Source organism: Schistocerca piceifrons, unplaced genomic scaffold (assembly GCF_021461385.2).
Source record: "Schistocerca piceifrons isolate TAMUIC-IGC-003096 unplaced genomic scaffold, iqSchPice1.1 HiC_scaffold_961, whole genome shotgun sequence".
In the NCBI taxonomy this organism is placed as follows: domain Eukaryota; kingdom Metazoa; phylum Arthropoda; class Insecta; order Orthoptera; family Acrididae; genus Schistocerca; species Schistocerca piceifrons.
In genome coordinates, this window is record NW_025729236.1 from 1,382,501 (window position 1) to 1,387,500 (window position 5,000).

General features: G+C 54.6%; 1 non-coding gene across 1 annotated transcript in view; it reads right to left on the reverse strand.

The window, feature by feature from the left end:
* Positions 1-784, reverse strand: part of LOC124774188 — a 1,909-nt gene extending 1,125 nt beyond the window's left edge. The window contains exon 1 of the ribosomal RNA XR_007015179.1: positions 1-784. This exon is cut by the window's left edge and continues 1,125 nt beyond it. This is a non-coding gene — a ribosomal RNA (small subunit ribosomal RNA).
* Positions 785-5,000: the final 4,216 nt, after the last annotated feature.

A 5,000-nucleotide genomic window follows, 5' to 3' on the forward strand; every position in this document is an offset into this window, starting at 1 on the left:
GGTCCGCCTCGGGACGCACGAGCACGCACGGGGCGGTCGCACGCCTTCGGCTCGCCCCACCGGCAGGACGTCCCACGATACATGCCAGTTAAACACCGACGGGCGGTGAACCAACAGCGTGGGACACAAATCCAACTACGAGCTTTTTAACCGCAACAACTTTAATATACGCTATTGGAGCTGGAATTACCGCGGCTGCTGGCACCAGACTTGCCCTCCAATAGATACTCGTTAAAGGATTTAAAGTGTACTCATTCCGATTACGGGGCCTCGGATGAGTCCCGTATCGTTATTTTTCGTCACTACCTCCCCGTGCCGGGAGTGGGTAATTTGCGCGCCTGCTGCCTTCCTTGGATGTGGTAGCCGTTTCTCAGGCTCCCTCTCCGGAATCGAACCCTGATTCCCCGTTACCCGTTACAACCATGGTAGGCGCAGAACCTACCATCGACAGTTGATAAGGCAGACATTTGAAAGATGCGTCGCCGGTACGAGGACCGTGCGATCAGCCCAAAGTTATTCAGAGTCACCAAGGCAAACGGACCGGACGAGCCGACCGATTGGTTTTGATCTAATAAAAGCGTCCCTTCCATCTCTGGTCGGGACTCTGTTTGCATGTATTAGCTCTAGAATTACCACAGTTATCCAAGTAACGTGGGTACGATCTAAGGAACCATAACTGATTTAATGAGCCATTCGCGGTTTCACCTTAATGCGGCTTGTACTGAGACATGCATGGCTTAATCTTTGAGACAAGCATATGACTACTGGCAGGATCAACCAGGGAGCTGCGTCAACTAGAGCTGAGCAGCCGGCCGCCCGGGAGTGTGTCCCGGGGGCCCGCGCGAACACGCAAGCGTCCGCTCAATCATTCTGCAAACAGGAGGAGGCTGAGCTCCCCTGCACAATACACCTCGAAACCCTCTCAGGTCCCGGCGGCGCGCAGCGCCGTCCCAAGTACTTGGTCGGGTTCGAGAGAGGCGCAATCGCCCGGAGTTAGGCGAGTAGACGCTTTCGGTGCGACCACCCGTGCTCCCAACTGAGCTTGCCGCTGCCGACAGAGGCCCGGGAGCGTGCTGTCGTGGCATTGCCGGCGGGAGACAACACGCGCCACCTACGGTGACCGGCAGCTCCAACGCCAGCGCCACAGAAGGACAAAAGCCCCACTTGGGCGCCGAAGCGAACTCTCCCAGCACAGCGCACGCGCCAACACATCCGCACAGCTGCGATACAAACCACCAGCGAGAACCGCTGGGGCGACCGAGCAGCAGACGGCGTCGCGGCGCCGAGCGCCGGGCGGCGGCGCATCCTCAACGCACACAGTCCTCAATCGGACCAGCACACTGAAGATGTCCACCGCGCTTCGCACCGGGCCCGCGAGGACCTACTTTGGCCGCACGGCGCCGCGCGCAGGGTGCGCCGGCGCGCAGCTGCGACGCCTGCCGCGTCCGTCGGCCGGCGCGCCTGCCACTGGCCGCCCCCACCAGCCGGCTGTAGCGCGTGCGCCCACGCACCGCGCGGCCAGCACGCCGGGAGGCGCCCCCTCACCGGCCGGGGACGGTCCCACCCAGCCACCGCCGCGTATCGCTTCACACCCAGATGCCGTTCAGTTTCATCGGCATGGTGGGTATCGCTGGAACAACCGGTTAGTACCTCAACCTATCGTCGCCATCACCGATTCACCCCTAGCGAGAACAACCGCACCACAACGGGTTACCATTTCTTCATTTGCGTAACTTCACCAGCAAACGTAGGCGTCCATCGCCATTAGCAACTTCAACGATTATTGCATGCCTGTGTCAGGTGTCACGCCACACTACGTCTGCCCACATACACGCAACAAAATGTGCACGCCTAGACAATACGTGGAAGGTGGCCCCCGTACGTATGCGATGTCCATTGCTCGAACGACTGTCAACCGGCCTCTGTAGCATGTCGCAGATATGGAACGCGGTGCACCATGCTATCACGGTGTTTGAGGAGAGACGACTAGGTCCGAATACATCAACACACAGCTCATGCTGATCGCCATCCACGGCGTCCGTTCCTCCCACACGTCTCTATGGCGTACCACACTGCAATCCAGCTCTCATAGGGAGACGACACGTAGCTGCGTGCACAATATTTGCACTGTATGGTCCGCCGTTTTTGGGCGCAGTCGTTGTACGGTCACACATGTGCCACGATGTATCATTCAGTACATAAGGACGAATGTGCAGTACAGATTGTGGTTTATGTGTACGACATCAGCGGACAGTTGACACAGGCCGCACCACAACGTAGCCTGAGTACGTCGCATGCGAAGGGCATTGAACATGCAAACTTCTCACCAACCAGCTTGCGAAGGCAGGGGGCAAGGTGGGGACGTGGGGAGGGGTGGGGGGGGGGGCGGCATGTACGTCCTGCTGCCATCCACATAACAGTGTACAGCAGGAGCATGTGGAAAGTCAGCAAGACTTGCAAGGTGTTTAACATGAAGCGATACACAGGGGAGCGGGCAGTGCGAGTAGCGAACTATATTGCGAGGGTTGCGGGTGGGCAACACTACACTAATTGAACGAGTCGTATAACAATTACAGAGCAGGTTTAGGCGACAACGTGGGTTACGTTAGCGGACAACGTGGGTTACGTTAAGGCACAACGTGGGTTACGTTAAGGCACAACGTGGGTTACGTTAAGGCACAACGTGGGTTACGTTAAGGCACAACGTGGGTTACGTTAAGGCACAACGTGGGTGACGTTAAGGCACAACGTGGGTTACGTTAAGGCACAACGTGGGTTACGTTAAGGCACAACGTGGGTTACGTTAAGGCACAACGTGGGTTACGTTAAGGCACAACATGGGTTACGTTAAGGCACAACATGGGTTACGTTAGGGCACAACATGGGTTACGTTAGGGCACAACATGGGTTAGGTTAGGGGACAACATGGGTTAGGTTAGGGGACAACATGGGTTAGGTTAGGGGACAACATGGGTTAGGTTAGGGGACAACATGGGTTAGGTTAGGGGACAACATGGGTTAGGTTAGGGGACAACATGGGTTAGGTTAGGGGACAACATGGGTTAGGTTAGGGGACAACATGGGTTAGGTTAGGGGACAACGTGGGTTAGGTTAGGGGACAACGTGGGTTAGGTTAGGGGACAACGTGGGTTAGGTTAAGGCACAACGTGGGTTAGGTTAAGGCACAACGTGGGTTACGTTAAGGCACAACGTGGGTTACGTTAAGGCACAACGTGGGTTACGTTAAGGCACAACGTGGGTTACGTTAAGGCACAACGTGGGTTACGTTAAGGCACAACGTGGGTTACGTTAAGGCACAACGTGGGTTACGTTAAGGCACAACGTGGGTTACGTTAAGGCACAACGTGGGTTACGTTAAGGCACAACGTGGGTTACGTTAAGGCACAACGTGGGTTACGTTAAGGCACAACGTGGGTTAGGTTAAGGCACAACGTGGGTTACGTTAAGGCACAACGTGGGTTACGTTAAGGCACAACATGGGTTAGGTTAAGGCACAACATGGGTTAGGTTAAGGCACAACATGGGTTAGGTTAAGGTACAACATGGGTTAGGTTAAGGTACAACATAGGTTAGGTTAAGGTACAACATAGGTTAGGTTAAGGTACAACATAGGTTAGGTTAAGGTACAACATAGGTTAGGTTAAGGTACAACATAGGTTAGGTTAAGGTACAACATAGGTTAGGTTAGGTTAGGTTAGGTTACACGTTGTTGTAAGGAAAGGTGTAGGGGGGGGGGCGGGGGCGGCAGGTTCGTTGATAGTGATTATAGTAAGTGAATGCTTGTGACATGATCAGATTTGTCACGTCAGGATGCACCTTTGGCTTATTAGAGGCGGCGCTCCAATTCTATGCTTGTGTGAGACCTGTGTCTTTGACTCATGTCATTGTTTGTGCGCTGTGACAGGAGGTACTATTGTGATGTTGGGTGCACCGTTGTATAGGACATGTGTGGGTGTTGGTGCCTGGTCTGCGCAATGGTGGATGTCGAAAGGCTGGGATATTGTATTTTCCGCATGGACCTCCTGGTCTGGTTGTGATAGTGTGGATTGTGTAATGTGGCGGAGAAGATGCACTGGATGTTGTTCCATGCTGGTGCTTACATATTGTATGTGCGCCTGTTAGAAGCAGAGAGTGGTGCGTGATCAGAGTGTCTGGCTGACGTGTGGTTCCCATTGTGGGCAGACTCTTTCAGCATGTATACGGACAGTTGTGTATATTTGCTGTAGTTTGATGGCTCTGCATTGATTACTAATCAGCGCCGTGTGTACGGGTAATCTGGTTCCAGTCCAAAATGTTCCATCTGTGTACATTAGTGACAAAGACTCCCCCCATGCAGTGGGGCTCGGTCTGTTATAGCTCTTCCGCGTAATATATTTGCCCCACGTTTTTGCGACTGCGAGTGCGAGTGCAACGCGCATGGGGACCGACATGCTGATGGCTCGGTATCGGACGCCGTACAGTGAGCAACGCGATCGCGTCTCTCGCTCGTAAGTGGTACAGGTCGCGGCTCATGTATAGGGACAGCGGGAATGTCGCATATTGGAAATAACTCTTCATGAAACGCAAGTTATAGGGGTGGATTGCACTTTACGAGTGCGGGAAACTTCCGCCGTTCATCCGCTGGAGGTGCGAGTTTGGCGGTTGGGGTGGTGCACGAACGGGTGCGGGTGGAGTCATTGCCGGTCCACGGCTTCGTGCGGCAGAGCCACTGGAGATTGGGTGCTATGGTCGACAGAGGCTGCAGGCTTTGTGGGTGGCGTCGAAAGGCGGGCACTGTGGCGCCATCGCTGTCTTAATCGGCTTGGCGTCGCATAGATGGCGGTATCGTCGTTGGAGGAGGTCATGTTGCGGGAGACCTACAGATGGCGGTATGTTTTGTGGTGCGGACGTAGTGTTGTCAGATGCGCATAGATGGCGGTATTGCATGTGGTGTCGCCCTATTTTCATAGATGGCGATACTGTTTTGCCGGCATGGGTGG